We start from the raw sequence: 22714 nt of genomic DNA on the forward strand, positions 1-22714 counted from the left end.
TGTGTGTGTGTGTGTGTGTGCGTGCGCGCGCGCGCGCGCGCGCGTGTGCGTGCGTGTGCGTGCGTGTGCGTGCGTGCGTGCGTGCGTGCGTGGTTACTCGATATAAGTATTCACCTGTTGCATTATAAACCTCCCACTAAAGTCTCTAAACGTCCACCAAACCAACGTAATTAGAGATAGTGCATCAACCCTTAGCGTTAAAACCCATTGAAATATTGAAATCAGTTTTGTAAACAATATATAAAACATGCCTTTTGTGAGCACACTTTGAAACAGGTGAAGGAAACCGTTGCTTCATCATGGTCACAGAATCCACGCGTCGCACAGCCCACTTCGGCTGCTCATTGTAGACTTTGAATAATAACGTGCTTTCAGGAAAGCTATTTTCGAAGCAACTTTTATAACTCAGAAATCGCTAAAACGTCACCATTTGTTCTGTCCCGTCACTGAAAAAAAGAAAAGCCGCAAGTCACTAAATTGAAGAATTTCTGGCTAAACAGACAACAAAGTCGGCAAATCTAGCGACGAAAATCGCTAAAATGGCAACACTGCTTGTGACGTTGTGGAAATTGTTACTCGATCCTAGCGACATACTACGTGGACAGGAATTGTCCAACGCTAGGAATAAGTGCTTCACTGATGTTCGTATGGCTCACGAGAAGATAATCAAGGGGCGAACCCCGCCTTGCTTGAGCGCGCTGTTTCGATGCCAAGCTCCGTTATATACTCACACCGATTACAGTGCGCGAGAAATAGCTACACTGATCAACAAGGTTAATGACCACATGTCAGCTGGATAATGGCGGCTTGAAAACCCATTTCGGGAAAGCATGTTTCGAGCTACATGTACGATGTGCTCTCATAGATCGTAAACCCCATGATAAAAACTAACGCCTTCCCTGACCAACCAAAACATAGTTCGCGTGTGCCCCATATGTAACGGTGGCGACCAAACTTACGTATCCTATTAACGAGCGATCTCGCACTAAAGTGCTCGAAGGGGTCATTAATTGTGGATTAGAAAAAAAATCTACAGTAAGTATAACGTCGCATGTCCCTCTCACTATAGCTTTCTAAAAAGATCTAGGAAGCAAGCGCTCCTTGTTATTAAAGACAAAATTAGTGAGTAATATTGAACACAAAATATAAATCGTCCGACATCAGGAAAACAATTTGTTTATATCATCACATTATTTAAGTAAGCCGGCCAATAATGGAGTACGAGGTGCTGCATTGGATTTATTAGAGAGTTACATATCAAACAGATAACAATACGTAAAAGTGAACAACGTTGCCTCTGACCGGCTGCAAGTAATGGACGGAGTCCCACAGGGCTCTATTTTGAGATTGTTGCTGTTTGTGAAATATATTCATGACCTACCTAACATTTGAAATTCTCCCTGGTGTAATTATGTAAGCAGATGACAACAAGATATTCTTCACAGCTCTGATTGTGATTGTTAAGCGGAAAATATGGTAAACACATGCTTAGGTTATCTGTGGTCATGGCTGCAATATGATAAGTTCAACTTGAATTCATCCAATGCAAGGTACATGGTATTTCGGCCAATGAACACCACTGACCAGTGCTCTATTAGTATTCGGTTCGGGAATACAAAGGTAACGGTAGTAACAATGATAACATTCCTTGGTTGGTCGGGTTACAAAAGATTCTGTCCTGGAATCTCCATATCTCCTGCCTCACACCGCATTTAAGCAAAGCTATTTGATCTATGTACACGCTTACCAAGCTATTACATTTGTCGTTAAAAATATCAATATATTATGCCTTTCTTTATTCTAAATTGTGTCGTATTCTCGTCTGGGGGACCACGACATCATTTTAACCTTAAATCCTTCAAATAAAGACTACGTTGGGCGACGACGGGAATTTTGTTCTCAACCCTTCTTTACTCAATAAGGGTTTCCTGAGAGCAGATCAAGTTTACTCATTCCTTCTAATGCACTATATTAATCGCGACAGGTTACATGTTTCAAACACTACTGAAATGAACGAAAGAGATCATTCACGTTCCAAAACACTACCTGTTCCTTTTACAAGTATTGACTGCGGTAAGCAAAATCTAAGCTATCAAGTAATCACAGCTGTTAACAAATTTTCAAACGATACTGACTTTCCGCGACAACATTCAAAGGAAAAGTTAAACTGCATTTGTTAGTCTGTGATTCGCCTGCCACTTAGTTTTATAGTTTTTGTGGGCATTTTTGTAGTATGGCTTCCGTTTTACAAACATGGCGCCGTTAATCTACTGACTCTTATGATTATTGGTTTTAAACTTGTCCGTTCTTTTGATTAAATACAGTAACGCAGCTTCCTGCTTGTAATGCATGTGCCCCTTGATGTATCTGTGCATGATACACAACATGTACTTCCTGTACCGCTGTTGCAGTGCATTATCATGTGTTATGCTGTATGCACTTTTGCACTGTGCCAAACGAAATTGTATACATCCCCTTTTACACTGGCTCCTTCCTTTTGGAAAAGAGAAACAAACTGCACTGCACATCAAACATCTGCGATGTGGCCGATAGCATTGCTTAGCATTGCTCCCGTGTCTATAAGGTCTACACCAATTATAAGTTATAAGACTTGACTTGTATCGTGACAGACGCATGCATTGTTGCTCGTCAAGTGGACCCCAATAGCGGGCACTTCTCTAAATCGAATAATTATTTGTGTCGTGACGCTGTATCGCTACATATAGTGCAGCCCCCGTGATCGGGAATCGGACCCGCGACCTCGTGCTCCGCTGCACAGCACCATAGCCACTTAGCAACTGCGTTTTGTGAAAGGTAGAAATAAAGAATATATATATATATATATATATATATATATATATATATATATATATATATATATCTGTGTGAAGCGGTTAATTAAATGCTATAATGTGAGTCGCGATCTTGGAGGCAGTGCGATGGTATACTGGGCCTCGTTCCGGACATGGGTGTAATGAAGTGTGGGCACACAGATATAGATATAGATATATATATATATATATATATATATATATATATATATATATATATATATATATATATATATATATATATATCTGTGTGAAGCGGTTAATTAAATGCTATAATGTGTTCGTCTTCTGCACAGCGTTTTGCAGCATAGAGATCACACTGCCTCCGCGACCGGCCCACACTTCATTACACCCATGTCCGGAACGAGGCCCAGTATACCATCGCACTGCCTCCAAGATCGCGACTCCCGGCCAGAAACCTACCCAGCCGACGCGCACCGAATCCCGGCGAAGTGGGCATGCAAAGCTTGGCTGTAATGAATGCCCATGAATGTGTTTTGTTGGCTGCGCTGAGGATATTTAAGTATACCGTTTGTTGCTGCACCGCTTAATTTCGCGGAGAACATAGCCGACCATCTGCACGGGCAGCACAGTTGGAACTACACGTCAACCGATTTGTTACACATAGAGTTGACCCGCGCGTGAGCTGTTCCACGAGACGGCAGCGGCAGCCACGGGTTAGCAAGAAATGCGGGGAGGGGTTCGCCTGTGGAAAGCTAAGCTTTAAAATAAAGAAAGACCGTGCCACCACGCTCGGGAAAGCTGCAACGCTCGGCTCTCGGCCACGACAAAGGAGAAACGCCACCGCGCCGCTTCCGCGAGAGGCCTCTTTCCTCTTCACCGAGGCAGCGCGGGAGACGGCGCGGATAATCCGCAGCTCATCCGCTAGCGCACTCTTGGCCACGGTCTGCAGGGCGCGCGCGCGACGGTGTATACGGTGGCCCGTGTAATCTGATTGTAGCGCCCCCTCCCGCTCTCTCGCCTGCCAATCCAGTCGAGACGAGACGCGGCGGGCCTCCGCACCCCGTTCTCGAGTTCCACGGCGCCGCGTGCGTGTGTGCGCGAGCGTACTAGAGCGCAACCCAGCTACCCGCATGTCACGAGTATTCGACGCACGCGTTCCGTTTCGGCACGCGAGCAGGAACAGCCGCCGTCGAAAGGTAGCACTCCGTGTTGTAGTAGCGCGCGCGAGCGCTGTGTGAGGGTGATGGGAGAGACGAAAGTGTAGCACCTCTTCCGGCCACGCGGTAGGTGGCATAGTGCGCTTGACAGATCACACCACGGTGGTGGCGCGGCGGTCGGTATGTGTGTTCCGTTCTGCCACCTTCGCCACGTTGGGTTTCCTGTACGAAAATCACCAGGGAAAACCGCTACTCTAAAGTGTATGCGGGTGCTGGAAACATGACCTTTCAGCCAGCACGTAGGAATGATGGCTAATGCATGGATTCGCGTACACTTCGTCCTTCCGGTTTCAAGCGGCTTTGTGACTGCGCAAGGCGATCATTGTCAACAACTACTATTGCGCTCTGACGGCAACAATTCGCAATGATTATACTTGCGTGCAGATAGATATCTTCTGTCTCATTGTGCTTGGAAAACTATGATTGCTCTGAAGTATTGAATGATAGAGCGTAAATGAAAAGGAAGGGAGGAGAGGTAGAGAGGTCAACCAGACTCAAGTCCGGTTTGCTATCCTACACAGGGGAAGGGATTTAAGGGAAGAAAAGAAAGTACACGGAGTGTGTCGCAACAAGTTTGGAAAATGTGGCTTGAGGTCTTTGTGCTGGCAAAGCAGCGAATATAATGACTGGGTACGCGACACAGATGTCGATTGTGTGCTCTAAGGCTCTCAATCGTTATATATGTTGGAACCAAGTAGTCTCTAGCAATCATGATTGTTAGGTACGTGAGTGGAAGCGCATCGTACGATAGTCCGAGACATGTCCGTAGAGCCTGGCCTTGCAAACTTTCGAGGTTACGAATGTTTGTTTTACATGTGTTCGCCAAAACCGGCAAGCTGTACCGTAAAAAACCCAGAAACAGTGTTCTGTACAGCTGCAGCATGGACCGTACCAACGTGCCCCAGGTTTTTCCGCACAGGAACCTCAGTATATATGCAATCGCAATTAGTCTCTGCTTCAGGTAGATGCAGTGGGGGCTCCATGAAAGGTCCCTGCCAATAATCACACCTAAAAAGCGGTGCGACTTCTGGTATTTGATAGCCTGGCCATTGAAACAGGGTACGGTGCCATGGTTTTGCTGGTAAACACAATTAGCGCGCATTTTTCGATGGACACTACAAGGCCTTGTTTGCGGAGATGCGAACAGGTTAGGGTGGCTGCCCGCTGAATTCTTGCGCGCACTTGAAGACGAGTCACAGCAGAACACCAAAGACAAATATCATCATCGTATACATTGATAGGTGAATAGTCTTGGGTAATATTTCAGCAAGGCCAACCATGACTAGGCTAAAGAGAATAGCGCTCAATAGCCCTCCCTGTGGGACGCCACCGTGTGCAAAATAGTTGGAAGTCGGGCCATCTTCAGTCAGGACAAAGAAGGACCTTCTGGCCAAATAGTCACGGATCCACAAAAACATTCGGACACCGATTCCAACAGCCTCCAGTGACTTGAGAATCATGTGTAACATTGTCGTACGCCCCTTTCACATCAAGACAGAGCACGCCACTGATATGCGCTTGAGGCATTTTCGTTGTTGTATGAATGTTGTGAGGTCAATAACATTGTATATTGATGACTTGCCTCACCAAAAACTGTCATGGAGTCAGGGTAGACATTGTGGCGTTCAAGATACCATTCCAGGCGCGTAAGAATCATCTTTGCCATTACTTTCCCTATGCAGCTTGCCAGGTCAATAGGGCGATATGACGTCAGATCGAAAGGCGGCTTTCCTTGTTTGAGTAGCGGTACGAGCCTACTAATCTTCCACTGCTGAGGAACGGTGCCTTTATGCCGTGAGCGGTTGTAGTAACTTGACAGCCCTTGCCTGGCCTCTTGTCCAAGATGGGCAAGAGCTGCATAGGTGATGCCGTCGGGCACTGGTGAAGAGGAGCGCCGAGAAGCAGCCAAAGAGAGCAAAGAAGAGCCTTCAATAGTAAATGGAATTTTCATTTCTGAAACACGAGACACATGGACGACACTCGCGTCTTAGGCGTTGGGGGCGACACACGCACCAGCGATCCGCGCACAAAACTCATTCGCCATCTCAAGTTGCGTCTGGCAATGATGTAGGCCTAAGGCCATGAAATGATGTCGCTGTTGCGGAGACGAGCGCAGGCCACGAACAGTCCTGCAGATCCATGAAAGCGGTTTGCGAAAGTCCAATGATTCACAAAGGGACTTCCAGCGTTGTTTCTGCAATTGGTCCGAACAACGCTGGATTTTCTTGTTTTCTCCGGGCCATTCTCAGGTCACAAACTGCCTTCGTGCGACTGTATCTCCTTTCAGCTCGTTGTCGAAGTGCGGTTAGCCTCTCCAGTTCTACGTAAAATTGGGAACGGTTTGCTTTCAATGTTAGGAGGCATGAAGCTTTCCCGATTGCCTCGGTGATGGTATCATCCAGGCTGCGGCCAAGGTCTTCTCTGCACGCATTTACCATGTGTAGCTTAGATTTATACCAGTCGATTCTTCGTACTGCATTCGACGAGGTAGAACTGTTTAGCCCCCTGATCCGCAAATATGTAGGGATATGGTCACTTCCATATATTTCTACGTCAGAAAACCACTGAACTTTCGAACTAAAGCATCGTGAAACCAGTCAAATCCAGGCAACTGCTGTACTTAAGACCTCGCAGGTATGTAGGTCTGCCATCATTCATGACATCATTCGCGGTGTGGACAGTGGACCAACAGTGCAGTGTTGTGAGTGATGCACAGACGAGACGCAATAAATTAGGGGGTTTTACGTGCCAAAACCACTTTCTGATTATGAGGCACGCCGTAGTGGAGGACTCCGGAAATTTCGACTACCTGGGGTACTTTAACGTGCACTTAAATCTAAGTACACGGGTGTTTTCGCATTTCGCCCCCATCGAAATGCTGCCGCCGCGGCCGGGATTCGATCCCGCGACCTCGTGCTCAGCAGCCCAACACCATAGCCACTGAGCAACCACGGCGGGTACCAGACGCAATAGGCTGCCTGTTAGCTCTAACCCCGCAGCGGCAATGTGTTTGACAGATCGCACCGGTGGAGGCGCGGTGGTCGGTGTGTCGATTTCGTTCTGTCAGCTTGTAGCCCCCACCCCTGGCACTCGAACATCTGCACGATTGTTATCGGCTTGGTTGAAGATATGACGCCACCGGCTGGCCGGTTAAACGTATACTGCGGTAAGGCTAGACATATGTCCTGCTAACAGCATACAAGCCGTGTTTCGAGGATTAGCGATCGTTAACGGTAGGAATACGGCTACCGTCTACGCATATACATGTATGAAGGCTTAGCGAACATTGTTAAACTGCGCGAACAAACGAACCACAGAGACAGCATGGGACAAGGACGGGCGCAGACTTGCAACTAATGTTTATTCCACAAAGTGGAATAAACATTAGTGAAATAAACAATAGTTGCAAGTCTGTGCCCGTCCTTGTCCCATGCTGTCTCTGTGGTCCGTTTGTTCGAGCTGTTTAACAATGTTCGCTAATATGTACCAATTCGCCCAACAAGTTCTAAACTACATATGAAGGCTTAGTCTCTTAATATTGGCTGCTGTCTTATACAGCCCTTCTAGCACGGCCGGCACTGTCTCAAAAGTGAAATAATTTTTTTTTTAATTTCTTCCGCCAAAGTTTGTGCTACGTGCTTTTTTCAACACATTGAAATAATTTGTTCATGTGTTTATTCAATTCTGTAACCTCCCTGCTGTAATGCCCTACGGGGCGATGCAGGTAACTAATAAATAATAAAATAATATAAATAATGGCAACGCAACCAGGACGGACGCCAAGACAATAAAAAGACAAAGAACAATAGCTTGGTCCGTGTTCATATTTTTGTCGTCTGCTGTCAGCGCTATGACCCATGAACGCGTATGCCAACTGGTCCAGCTTTCCATACAAACCTGCTGCGTCGCTAATGTATACAGTGCGGCCCCGGACCCCGATTTGGCTCCTATAGACTGCCGCAAAGTATACACCGCTCTCTAACTCGAAGAGAGTTTCCACAAATTCATTTACGTGAAGTCATGGTGGAGGTGGACTTTTTTCATCATAGCTATACAAACTCACTGCTGACAAAGATAGCGCTCGAACATCGTCCTCTCTGTGTCAATGCCAGTTCACCTTTCATCTAAAGTTGCTAGAACTTCTTTCAGTATCAGCGTGCCTCGGGTACTATGTTTTGGAGTGCGATCAATGTCCAGAAGGTAGCCGCAATTGGGTTTCGTTGGTGAAGCTTGCACTGATTTCTTAAGTTACCACCGCTCCAGCCGCATGTCCCTGACAGTCGTCACACCACACAGCGGCGAACGACTGAGGTCGTGCGACCCACCGTCACATGGCCACAAAAGAGCGACACGCGACGACAGTTGTCCACACCGAAATATCTCGCCGTTGATGCCGTCCACGTCTGCTCGCACCGCTATCGGCCCGTAAAATAAGCGTCAGCGTATACAGACTTCCTGCTCCGGCGCCACTGGTTGGTTCAGTGTAGGGTTGCGATTGCAGTAACGTGACTGAAAAAAATCGAGCAGCGAGCGACGCGACCCAAAACAGTCGCCTTTGCACCAAAGCGGACATTAGCGACTATAGTCGCTTTACAACCCACTCAGTCACAAAACATCTGTGAGTCGCCAGTGTGAGTGAGCACTTATGCTTTTAACAATTATCACGCAACCGCAGCGCAGAAACCGACGAAGCACGAATAACAGGGGGCCGATACAAGTGCCGACTTTCGAAGAAATGTTTGTTCTCAGTTTCACCAGACAGATACATATATTGTCACGTGGTAGTGACGGTGAAGAAAGCAGAAACAACTGTGAATGGCGAAACTAACTTTTATTGGGCGAACCTGTGCCCTCAGAAGCAAACCTGTGCCCTCAGAAGCAAGTTACACTCAAAGCACGACAATAGCGGCGAACACGGTCGGCGATCGTCGAAATCTGATCAGCGGGTCAAGGGCGTTGGCTTTTATACATCAGTCATCGAAGGCTCCAGAGTAATCGTTGGGACCCGTGTGCATGTCTTCCAGAAAGTTAATTCTACACCATTCGCGTCGTGCGATGAAATCAGATCACACAAGGTTCGGTGACAACACACGATGACTCCATGAACACATGACCACCAACCGCAAGACATGTCGTCAGCAAGAAAGCAAAAGCCCGAATCGCCCTATAAAAGGGGGCGAAACAAAGCACAATCTGCAAAACTGAATATAAACCTTTGGTCAGAAGTGAGCGCTTGTGTCTTGACCTCCGAAATTCGTTCTTAATTGGTTTATGCGGTGCAGGTGCTCTAATGTGGATTGCCAACGAGCCCGTTCTTATATTCCGTCAATATAATGCTAATTTGGGTCTGTTGGTATCTATTACAACAGTAACGCATGACATTCAACTGCATCTCAACAGACATTTTATTGAAAGCAACACAAAGTCAATAGAAAGATAACGTGACATCTAATTATTGTTATTAGGGATACACACAGGGGCAATTTGAACGGGTAACATGAGATTACGTGCACGAGCTCCCGTGACCTGTCGTCTCTTCTTGTCCCTGCCAGAAGCAGCGTTTTCATCGCCAAACTTACACTTCGTTTAAGCATAAACTACACAATCCTAAATAGCCACAAACCGAATATGTGGTTACTGTTGACCTGTACTCGTCTCTCCGCGAGTCATATATGCATTGGCACGCAGGGTATGTAGGTACACATATACGGAACACAACCCCACCTCGCGAACACGGGCAGACATCTGTCCCCTGTCTTTCGCGTCGTTCCCGGGACATCAAATCCCCATTCCAAAACGCTCCTAATACCCTATAGCCACCCCCCACCCCCCGCTCTCTACGCCCCCTTCGACAACCTTTAACGGTACTGGGAAAATGAACGCGCCCCCTAAGGCACAAAGCCGTCGCCTCTATCACCCGGTTCCGCGAGAACGATCCTCAAGGGACGGCTTAATCCTCTACTTCGCTCGCGGGCCAATTTGTGCCGCCCAGCCTTTGTGCTCGGCGGGCGGTACGCACGCATGTACCGGGCGCCGTGCACAACATAGTTGCTTCTCTGGTCGAGCTGGTGGCCGCCGGGGGTGGCGAACTCCCCGAGAAATTAATGAACAACCCGGGAGGAGTTCGCATGGATGGATAGATGGATGGATGGATGGATGGATGGACGGACGGCACGCAGCATACAGCGCAGGCCGTTCTCGCACGAGGACTATAGGCGGATGGCCTCCCACTCGTGGTCTCTTCTCGTATTACGTATGTATAGGGCGGGCGATCGCAGAGACGCGGGCATGTGAAATGGAAGCAGCCTCGATACATACGCTTTACCGACACGAAGCTGTGTATAGTGGCCAGATCGCAATGGTCACATCTAGTATTGAATATTGAATATGGAATATATCTTTATTTCCAACAGATTGGGGGAGGCATGGAAGAAAAGCTGCAAGTGCAGCTTGAAAAAACGCCCTGCCCCCTGCACCCTACACCCTGTCAACTGTACAGCAAGTTACCTTAACCGGTTACAGAGCTGTGCCCTATGTAAAAGACGACATACTCCGATTGATGGGTTTGCACTCCACCTGTGTTTTTATATATCGTACTAACGAAAATAATTGAAATTAAATACTTGTCATCATACATTGCTCAATATCAGGCTGGCCGTTCGTAGCGTTGGCTGACACTCCCTGTGGTATAGATATAGTGTGCTTTACACACACGTAAGCACACAAGAAAGTTGATGGGAGGACAGAAGCCTTGTTAGCTCAATGGTAGAGCATCGTGCGCCTAACGCAGAACGAGTGAAGTCGGCTTCCCCCTGCGACAAGTTGTCTTTTCGTGCACTTTTATTTCCTCCCCCTTATTTTCATTTTTCCATAGAAATGATCATTTCACTTTTTTTACACTTGGCTTCATTCTCCGTTAGCTTGGAGTGGTCGAGCCCAGACTGCCATACACTTCTAACGTCAAGGCTAGCTATATGCGGGACGTGACAGCAAGATTCGCGACAGGAACACCACCACAGCCTTCTTTATATATAGGCTCGATCCATGTGATGAAATCTCGGATGTCACGTGGCATCCAACGCAGCCATGCCAGCCTTCTCCAGTTGACCACTGCCAGTTGTACTATAGAAATTTATGGCTTATTTGACTAGAACCTTTACGCTTGCAAAATACTGCAACATCGTCAGCATATGCAAGGACTCTGGTTTCTGTGCCGAAGAGCGTTTATCCTTTAATGCATGGGTTCCGCAACAAATGGGGAAGTGACAATATTTCAATGTTCACGAGAGTAACAAATTGAATTATGTCCTTGCTGTCGGAGATCTTCTATGTACTTCAATTGTTATGCATGCCTAGAACTTCTGTGCAAAAACTACATAGAGTACCATCGCAATTCCTATGGGGTTCACAATGGGAACGAACTATCAGGACTAATATATTTCACGCGCTGTTACACGGAGGACCTCGGCTATCCCATCTGGTTTTCCAAGCAACTCGTTGCCAGATTTTGTTTCCTGCACCACCAAACAGACGGTTCCCTAAGAACGATTAAGAGATGACTTGCCTGATTTTACATTGCCTACCCATGTTATCAAACAAAGAGCACAGACGGGTTTCCTAAAGGAAGCTGTTCTCGCCTATCCGATATTGAAGGCCAAGATCTTATCCTACTATATATTTGGCAATCGTTACAAAAAAGAGGCTGTATCGAGATATTGTTGAAACTTTCTTCCCTGTTCGAATGTACCGTGTTATGTATAACTTAGGAGATCAGATCTGATATCCCAAATTATACGTAACACGGTATTGTACACATCTCGTCCGAACGAGACGTATATAATCGGGTCAAGCACATGCTTATCAAGTCGCCCACGAAACCTCCTTTCTTTTTTAGTAAAACACCGGCACCATCTTAAGCCGTAGTATGTTTGCATACCTTTGTCCGTAGATTGTCTGATCTGTAAAAAGACTGAAACAATAGAGCATATTTTTCTAGATTGTCATGACGTAAGGCTCTTGTGGAGTGTATTACAGGGCGCCATAGAAAAAAAAACTTACCAAGCACACCATTTGGCATTCGATTTTTACCATGTGCTGAACAAGAGAGGGTGCCGGGAGATATGTTTGTGTTGCTCTGGATGTGTGGAAAACCCGCAAGGATGCACGACGCGCTAAAGCACGCCCAAGGTCATGAGCGATGTACTACAGTGAACTCTCACTTGAGTGAACTTTAGTGAATCGAAGGAAATAGTCCACTTAATTGAAAGTTCACAAAACTGGATATTCACCAGAATTTTGAACAGCCCAGGGCACAGCAGACATCGGATCAAAAGTATGAAATTGAATTTAAGGACTTATGTAAATCAGTATATACGAAGTGCGTAACAGTTACATTGCTGCCTATCTCATTTTGAAATTGAAATATATATCTAATTTTAATTTTCACTGGTGTTCTTAAGTGCAAGGAGTAACAAAGCTGTCCAGAGAGTCTATGTTTTTGTGCACTTCCTCTGGCACAGCTTGTTGCTGAGACACGAAGTTTTGCAGCTTTCCAAGGCATCCTACAGGCTCGGCTAGAATTACAGGATTTGAACCTGCCTCTGCCATTGAATCTTCCTCGTCGCACTCTTTTTCTTCGGAAAGAAAACTGGAAGCAATTTACAGATCTGATAGTCCAGCACAGGTAACCAGCTCACTGTCACACTGCACATAGCCACCGCTGGAAAGGTGATTTGGGGGTGACGGGCATCGGCCATGCCAGCGCTGCGGAGCGCAAAACTTTGTTGAACTGATTTCGAAAATGAGCCCGGCTCCACTGATCGAGTTCGCTCAACTGAAATATTCGCTATTCAGAAATTCATCTAACTGAAGGATTTTTGCTTTCAATACATAGGAAAGCTGCCGGAGATATTCTAAAAGCTCGTTATTCCGAAATATTCGTTAAACCGACGTTCGTACAACTGAGAGTTTACTGTACTTTCTGTAAAGTGCGATATATATTCTAGATCTGTTCCGGCAACATAGTGAGCTGCCCCAATGGATATTTGTGCTTGCTGACTGGGCTTCCACGAAGCCATAATAATTACTTTTCGTAGCCGAAATTGTGTCATTTTAGCTTCCTTTTAATGTTTCTGACTCTGTTCTCGCGTGTTTATGTGTGGAAAAAATGTAAATAAAGAAAAAAAATGACATGTTCAAATGGTTAGAGCATCGTAACTGCTGTGTATAAGGATCGGGTTTCAAAACCAACCGTTGGACCAACTTGGACCACGGGTATGTAACTCTGGGTACGTATTGCTCTTCAGTGAACCTCCTTGACACCAAGTTGTGTCATTTGGCATGTGTCACGGGGTAAGTGCCGCAATTCATAATAAGCATCACCTAAAATATATCATCAACAATTACGCACCAATCATAATATACAATTCTAATCACCTTTAAAGTCGCGAATCATCTTTAAAGGACGGATGCACCGCCAATCCTTTCTTATTTAGGCCGACAATCCTGTTTACTGAACGTAATAAAAATTATATTCTTTAAACTCGAAGCTATAGGCTAGAACTAACTTAGCAATAAAAAAAACAATATCACAATTTTTTAAACTGAACCTAGTGAGACTTCCAAAGCGGTCTAAATTTTTGTATTATATACCGTGCTCCGAAGTACACCAATAGAGTAAGGAGCATGCAAAATAGCAGAAGCCATGATCTCCGAGGCGATGCAACGTGCCTAAACTCGGATCTACAAAAGATAGTGTGCTGACACACGTTAACGGCAACAAGAGTGTATTTCGTCACACATTCTTGCGGAGGCATACTTCTCGAAACCGAAGCTAAGCGCCAAGATTTGTGCTGAGTGGATGAACGTTGAATATTGCGCTGCTTCAATATCGCCATTCATGCATGCGCCCAAAAATTATTAGTGGTTCGTTAGTATTCCTTCTTTTTTTGGCAATTGGCTAACATCGCATTGCCCGATGTCCGTAAGCACCATCCGCCTCAAGGTAATCTCTGTTGCGAGAGAATTGCGCTACCTACGCCGGACAACTTTTTTTAAATAAATCGGTTTCCTGAAAATTAAGTATTCACCTGTTAAACAACAGAGCGTGCAGCCTTCCTGAGTCTTACACTGGACATTGTCAACTTTCTGTCTGGATCAATTTTGACCCCTTGAGGTTCTTTATTTGTTCAAAGCACTGTTGACGAGTGCGTTTTTTTTTTTCATTCCGCACTCATTGGAACACGCGGCCTCCACCGGGATTCGAATCCATGACCTCGTGCTCAGAATTCTCGCTCCTCGCCTCACAGAGTATAGGCCGTCTCCTCTGCAGACTGGGAGATGCTAAGTTGGGCACCGCGATCTTCCACCACGTTTGTCAAATTCGCACTCTTAAATCGTCACTTCTAATCGGCTCTCGGGGCTACTACGATCTTCTCTGATTGAGTCAGTTAAAACACCCGCGCAGCGGGACTTGACCGATATGACGGAATTCTGTCCTGTCAAATTGCGACACGTCCAAATCACGCCATGTTCGCGTCTCTGAGCCAACCAGAGAGGCCACGGCAGCCCCCTGCGCCAATCACGAACTGATAAAGGTGACGAACTCGACACTACGGCAAACTTCTGCGCAGCACTATGGCTAAAACACGGGGGTCCCCAGTGTTGCCTCAATCCAGCGCGCCCTTGAATGTTTTGCCGCCGTATGTGGACCAGGCGCTGCTGTCGCCAAAGCCCTCCGGCACCGTGATGCGTACACTCGGCGTCAAACCTTCACGATCCGTTTAAACGCGTTTGCGCGTATTCTATTACCGAAATCACTAATGGACCCGTGTTACCGGCGGGTAAATGGTTGTAGGGACTTCATTTCCTTCAACGTACAGTAAAGAACGTACACTAATGCAATGCCCCGAGAAAGGAACTTATCAAAAAGAGCGCACCCTCCCCGCACGGTATGCTGCTTTATTCGAGGCGGGTTCTCCCATTACGCATTCCCTAGGGAGTGGAGGGGGACCACTATCCCTAAAAACGGAAGAACGGCAAGGTGGGGGGGGGGGGGGGTGGAAGGGGAGGTGGCACAAGGGTCGCGCTTTGAGACCAGGAGGGGCAGTTGCTCTTCCGGGGAGAGACTTCGCTAACCACTCTTAATAGACTCGTTTGGCCACCAGGGAATGGGCGGTGGTATGTGCCTTAAAAATGCTCATCACTGTACTACCATCCCCGTCCCCGATTTTCCCCCCCTCTTCCCTCTTCAGAATTCAATGCGCCTGCCTGGTCAGCTTTTGCACTGTGTTGCTTTTAGGTGGGTGATTCCGGTTGCTTTGGCGGTGGCGTTGGTGGGCGTGCCCACGTGCCTCGGACAGAAAGTGGCTGCGGGGAAGAAAATTCCCGTTGCTTCATCATCATCATCATCATCATCATCAGCCTGATTACGCCCACTGCAGGGCAAAGGCCTCTCCCATACTTCTCCAACTACCCCGGTCATGTACTAATTGTGGCCATGTTGACCCTCCAAACTTCCTAATCTCATCTGCCCACCTAACTTTCTGTCGCCCCCTGCTACGCTTCCCTTCCCTCGGAATCCAGTCCGTAACCCTTAATGACCATCGGTTATCTTCCCTCCTCATTACATGTCCTGCCCATGCCCATTTCTTTTTCTTGATTTCAACTAAGATGTCATTAACGCGCGTTTGTTCCCTCACCCAATCTGCTCTTTTCTTATCCCTTAACGTTACACCTATCATTCTTCTTTCCATAGCTCGTTGCGTCGTCCTCAATTTAAGTAGAACCCTTTTCGTAAGCCTCCAGGTTTCTGCCCCGTACGTGAGTACTGGTAAGACACAGCTGTTATACACTTTTCTCTTGAGGGGTAATGGCAACCTGCTGTTCATGATCTGCGAATGCCTGCCAAACGCACCCCAGCCCATTCTTATTCTTCTGATTATTTCACTCTCATGATCTGGATCAGCAGTCACTACCTGTCCTAAGTAGATGTATTCTCTTACCACTTCCAGTGCCTCGCTACCTATCGTAAACTGCTGTTCCCTTCCGAGACTGTTAAACATTACTTTAGTTTTCTGCAGATTCATTTTTAGTCCCACCCTTCTGCTCTGCCTCTCCAGATCAGTGAGCATGCATTGCAGTTGGTCCCCTGAGTTACTAAGCAAGGCAATATCATCAGCGAAGCGCAAGTTACTAAGGTATTCGCCATTTACTCTTATCCCCAATTCTTCCCAATCCAGGTCTCTGAATACCTCCTGTAAACACGCTGTGAATAGCATTGGAGAGATCGTATCTCCCTGCCTGACGCCTTTCTTTATTGGGATTTTGTTGCTTTCTTTATGGAGGAGTACAGTGGCTGTGGAGCCGCTATAGATATCTTTCAGTATTTTTACATACGGCTCGTCTACACCCTGATTCCGCAATGCCTCCATGACTGCTGAGGTTTCGACTGAATCAAACGCTTTCTCGTAATCAATGAAAGCTATATATAATGGTTGGTTATATTCCGCACATTTCTCTATCACCTGATTGATAGTGTGAATATGATCTATTGTTGAGTAGCCTTTACGGAATCCTGCCTGGTCCTTTGGTTGACGGAAGTCTAAGGTGTTCCGGATTCTATTTGCAATTACCTTAGTAAATACTTTGTAGGCAACGGACAGTAAGCTGATCGGTCTATAATTTTTCAAGTCTTTGGCGTCGCCTTTCTTATGGATTAGGATTATGTTAGCGTTCTTCCAAGATTCCGGTACGCTCGAGGTCTTGAGGCATTGTGTATACAGGGTGGCCAGTTTTTCTAGAACAATCTGCCCACCATCCTTCAGCAAATCTGCTGTTACCTGATCCTCCCCAGCTGCCTTCCCCCTTTGTATAGCTCCCAAGGCTTTCTTTACTTCTTCCGGCGTTACTTCTGGGACATCGAATTCCTCTAGATTATTCTCTCTTCCATTATCATCGTGGGTGCCACTCGTACTGTATAAATCTCTATAGAACTCCTCAGCCACTTGAACTATCTCATCCATATTAGTAATGATATTGCCGGCTTTGTCTCTTAGCGCATACATCTGATTCTTGCCAATTCCTAGTTTCTTCTTCACTGCCTTTAGGCTTCCTCCGTTCCTGAGAGCTTGTTCAATTCTATCCATGTTATACTTCCTTATGTCAGCTGTCTTACGCTTGTTGATTAACTTCGAAAGTTCTGCCAGTTCTATTCTAGCTGTAGGGTTAGAGGCTTTCATACATTGGCGTTTCTTGATCAGATCTTTCGTCTCCTGCGATAGCTTACTGGTATCCTGTCTAACCGAGTTACCACCGACTTCTATTGCACACTCCTTAATGATGCCCACAAGATTGTCGTTCATTGCTTCAACACTAAGGTCCTCTTCGTGACTTAAGGCCGAATACCTGTTCTGTAGCTTGATCTGGAATTCCTCTATTTTCCCTCTTAGCGCTAACTCATTGATCGGCTTCTTATGTACCAGTTTCCTCCGTTCCCTCCTCAGGTCTAGGCTAATTCGAGTTCTTACCATCCTGTGGTCACTGCAGCGCACCTTACCGAGCACGTCCACATCTTGTATGATGCCAGGGTTAGCACAGAGTATGAAATCTATTTCATTTCTAGTCTCGCCGTTCGGGCTCCTCCATGTCCACTTTCGGTTATTCCGCTTGCGGAAGAAGGTATTCATTATCCTCATATTATTCTGTTCTGCAAACTCTACTAATACCTCCCCCCTGCTATTCCTAGTGCCTATGCCATATTCCCCCACTGCCTTGTCTCCAGCATGCTTCTTGCCTACCTTGGCATTGAAATCGCCCATCAGTATAGTGTATTTTGTTTTCACTCTACCCATCGCCGATTCCACGTCTTCGTAGAAGCTTTCGACTTCCTGGTCATCATGACTGGATGTAGGGGCGTAGACCTGTACAACCTTCATTTTGTACCTCTTATTAAGTTTCACAACAAGACATGCCACCCTCTCGTTAATGCTATAGAATTCCTGTATGTTACCAGCTATATTCTTATTAATCAGGAATCCGACTCCTAGTTCTCGTCTCTCCGCTAAGCCCCGGTAGCACAGGACGTGCCCGCTCCTTAACACTGTATATGCTTCTTTTGGCCTCCTAACTTCACTGAGCCCTATTATATCCCATTTGCTGCCCTCTAATTCTTCCAATAGCACTGCTAGACTCGCCTCACTAGATAATGTTCTTGCGTTAAACGTTGCCAGGTTCATATTCCAATGGCGGCCTGTCCGGAGCCAGGTATTCTTAGCACCCTCTGCAGCGTCGCAGGTCTGACCGCCGCCGTGGTCAGTTGCTTCGCAGCTGCTGGGGACTGAGGGCCGGGGTTTAATTGTTGTGTTCATATAGGAGGTTGTGGCCAAGTACTGCACCAGGGTGGCCAATCCTGCTCTGGTGAGGGAGTGTGTTACCGGTTCTGGTCACCGGCATCAGGCCACACTCCAGGCCTGTTTATGCAATTTTATCAACACGCGGATTTTTTTTTTTTTTTTTAATCCGGTGGAAAATTGCGCGGCACCGGGATTCGAACCACGGACCTCTTGCACGCGAGGCGGGTGTTCTACCTCTACGCCACCGCTGCAGCACCGTTGCTTCAACTACTACAAAAAAAAAATACTGTAGCATCAGTTACTCGCCCGTATCAAAACTTCCCCTATCCCACAATCTCACACCATCGACATCGTCCAAAACTCCATTGATCTTGCGCAAATACAGCCAACTGGTAACAAACAGCAACATGACAACGACGGTGTGCGAAAACGAGCCACATAATGCCGCTGGCACCACATGTGGTCTTGCTAACGCTGTACGCCTCAACTCTTCTGGGAGACATGTCATTATTTGCGACAGCACTCGCGCATACGCAGCATGTACTACATTATCGGTGACCACACAGTACACGTAGATTTTTTTTTCTTCCTTCTTCTTTCCCTTTAGATTCCAACCACCACGCTTTCACCCAAACTCCACGATTCGAACCCGCGACGCCATGTTCGACACCCAATCGCCACATCCGCTGAGCGGCGCAGTCAAAACGAACAGCGCTCTCTGCTCAATGAAGACTACGCGCGCATTCCCGTGTCCCGCGTATTGAAGAAGCTCGTTAAAACTCGTACACACAAGCGCTCGCCCGGCCGCCCTGCGAAATTGGCCGACCACCGAGGGGCGGAAACTCGAGAACTTGACGCTTCCGCACGCGCCTCCGGTCCACTTCCGGGAGCACGCTGGCGCCACCTATACGCCACCGGCGAATGGGTGCCAAAGCGTGATGGCCCCCGACGTCGCTGCGCACATCTGTCCTCCCGCGGCCGGCGGTCTTTTCAGTAATCCTCGCCCAGACACAGTGAATAAAGAAGGCGCCCGGCGTGAGCAGGGAACGTCGCGTCGCTTCTTCCCACGTGGGCATCGTGTTTCAGCGGACGGCAGGCCCGACTCGAGAGGGCGCGCAAACCCCCGCCGATGGAGCCACGTGTCGACGCGGGAAGAACGCGCGTAGTGACGTCGGCACACGTGTGTCGCCGCCCTCCCACTCTTGTTCTGAGGCAGAAAGTACTTCGCATGGTCGGTGGACCATTATATTACGGTGCACGGCGCGTGCTAAACGAGTCGTATCCGGTTACACTCGTTAAGTGAAAGCACGAACTTGAAGAGAGTTGTATTCTGCCTGCACGTAAGTATTGCGGATCATGGAATACCGGAACACCGCAGTCAATTAAGGCAGCATAATGATGATTATCATGATGATGAATATTTGGCAACCCTTTTAAAACGAGGCGGTGAAATATGGTCACCTAGCCTGCTTGAGTTAAACAGGTATGCTATACATTACTTTTCATTTTTGCTGTTCTCGTCGGCGTCGCTCGCCGTGAGGTTCGGTGTAGACTTAGGTATATGTATGCTATATGTCATGCCATGCTGTATGGCATGCCGTATATGTGGGTTATATTGCCACACCATTCTATCACTAAAGTTGCTCATGCCAGGTCTTACATTCCCGACAAAATTATTCCTCAGCATTTTGAGAATGCCAGCCCACAAGCAAATATCATGAAACAAAGCACCGACAGCGCATGCCTTTTAACCTAAATTTTCTCAGTCTTAACTATTAAAAGTGCGAAACAATAACTGAGCTCAAACCTGGAAATGATACAATTTTATTAGCGCGGCTGTGCACTACCGCCGGGATCGGCGCAGGAAAGAGGTTTGAAAGATACCCGATACGGAAACGTGCTGGTAAAGTCCCTAAGAAAGACGCTGGCTTTACTTAATACATATAACTGAAATTGTCCGTTGGCAAGATTCAAACACAGTACTCCTAGCACAACAGATTGTATTAACTTAGTCAGCTGACGTTTACTTCAATTCATACTGCCACTACTAGCTACGAGCCTCATACTTCTTGGACTTTTCTAACATGTTGCTATCGCATTCATTGCTTTTGTTCGCTCTTATGGTGAAACTGTGGTAATTTTTGCGTACATGCACTTAATCCTTCTTGTCTTCCTCATAACCTCTCTATCTGCCTTGTACCGCTACCTATACCTGTAACGGATCCGGTTGTATCAGTCTATTCCCTACTATTTTTTTGAGCATATTGTAAACGTATCCTAGTTACTTCAACTGCTGACCGGTTGATGCTTCTCTCCTCTTCAGGTCCAAGCGCTTTTGGAATGTGTACGTTATATACGGGTCTCACTGGGTGAATCTCTTCGCATTCTGTTAGGATGTGCTGAGTGGCCTCCGAATTCTTGCTGCTGCATACACATGTCTCATCTTGTTGAGTGTATTTGCCTCGGTATGTTTTATCCTTACCCAACCAGCTCGAGCCTCAAATAGCAAGGCGGTCTTCTTGTTATGGTACAAATTTGCCGTTCTTATTTCTTTCTTCATATTCTTATAAATCTTCATGTTATTTATTGTTTACATTCTTTGCATACAGTTCGCTGTATCTTGTTTCTCTCACTTTCTTTCTGATGACTCCTAGCTGTCTATTTACACTCACAATTACCATGTCATTTGTTGCCAACTTTCTTGACCTCTTCCTCCATTCTGTGTCTACGCTTTTCAGCTTCAGATGCTTGTGCACTTAAGCCGCCCATTTAATTTCATTCATGTTCCTGAGTCTTTCTTCTAAACTAATTCTGCTGTGCGTTTCTCTGACTTCAAAAGAAGCCCAACCCATGTCACCCTGCACTGCCTTATTTGTGGTTTTACCGTGGGCTCCTAATGCCAACCGGCCTATGCCGATGTTTCGTTAACTCCCAACCCAGACAAGATATCCCATTTCAAGCTCAGAATGGGATTTGCGAACATTAGCGCTGGCACCAATACTTCTTTCCAGATTCCACGCACCATGAACTCATATTTACTGTAGCCCCAAAGTGCTCCATGTCGTTAACGCTGCATTCCGCTCCCCTTTTATTTGCAGATTACTTTGGTGAGTGCTTGAGTAAGTCTTTCCTTCGTTTATGTATACGCCGAGGTACTTATATTGCTTGACTATGGGTATGATGCTGTTTAATCGATACCACCTAATTACTCGTCCCTTAATTTAAATATCATAATCCCCGACTTCCCTGCGCTAAACTGAAGGCCTAAGTACCAGCGCTATAATAGCGACTTCTCGCGGCGGTTTGTTCAACCTGCGGCTTACATTGTACCTAGGCTGACTATCGGCTAAGTTCTTTTTATCAGAGAGACATGAAGAGAAGCTTTTTTATTAGATAACAGAATAACCGAACACCGCATGCAGTCATCGACGGCAGCACCTGATGATGATTCAATGGCATCCCCTTTGAAACAGGGTGGTGACAAAACACTCAGCCTGTTTGATTTAATCAGGCATACACTATATGAACAGTGCTATAGTACAGCGACATCTTGCGGAAGTTTGATGAACCTGCTACTTACATTTCTCTTTTGCTGACTTTCGGCAAACTACTTTTGATTAGCCTGTATATTGCACCTTGTTTACCAGCACATGTAGGGATTGTTGTAGTATGGAGCAGCCTACGAGGGTGAGAAGAATGCGAGATCTTTTTTTCACTGTTACGAAATGGGCCGCTAGGTCGGCCGACGCTAGGCTGGTCGAAGCTATATATGCTGGTCGACGCTATATAGGCTGGTCGACGCTATATAGGCTGGTCGACGCTATACAGGCTGGTCGACGCTATACAGGCTGGTCGACGCTATATAGGCTGGTCGACGCTATATAGGCTGGTCGACGCTATATAGGCTGGTCGACGCTATATAGGCTGGTCGACGCTATATAGGCTGGTCGACGCTCGCGCAATAACCTTGAAATTGCGCTGGACTGTACATGAACATTTGTCTAATCTCCGTATTTTATGGCTTCGTACTATCTACTTGCGTTATTCGTTACGTCCTGTCTTCATAAATTTCCAAGAAATTATATATTACTACGAATGAAAGCAAGAAGTTTCTGGGCAAATGCATAAGTATTGCAAATTGTTCCATTTTTAACGGAATATCGTGTTGAAAAATTATCAGTGTGCGAAGACACGAAGCCGTTCGAAACCGGAAGGACGAAATTAAGGACAATACTTGTAGTGTCCATCGTTACCGTATTGTTTCAACCGGCCTACTCGTAGCTCAGAATTATTTCTAGAAACATTTTTAGGAGACATTACGCTAAGTAAACAGCCGGAACAAAAATTTATT

The 22714-nt window shown here is 46.5% G+C and overlaps 1 protein-coding gene across 3 annotated transcripts in view; it reads right to left on the reverse strand.

Moving 5' to 3' along the window:
• LOC126544931 (uncharacterized) overlaps nucleotides 1–22714 on the reverse strand; it is a 163614-nt gene that overhangs the window by 134654 nt on the left and 6246 nt on the right. The gene's annotated exons all lie outside the window — the stretch shown is intronic.

This window comes from Dermacentor andersoni, chromosome 10, assembly GCF_023375885.2.
Source record: "Dermacentor andersoni chromosome 10, qqDerAnde1_hic_scaffold, whole genome shotgun sequence".
Taxonomy (NCBI): Eukaryota; Metazoa; Arthropoda; class Arachnida; order Ixodida; family Ixodidae; genus Dermacentor; species Dermacentor andersoni.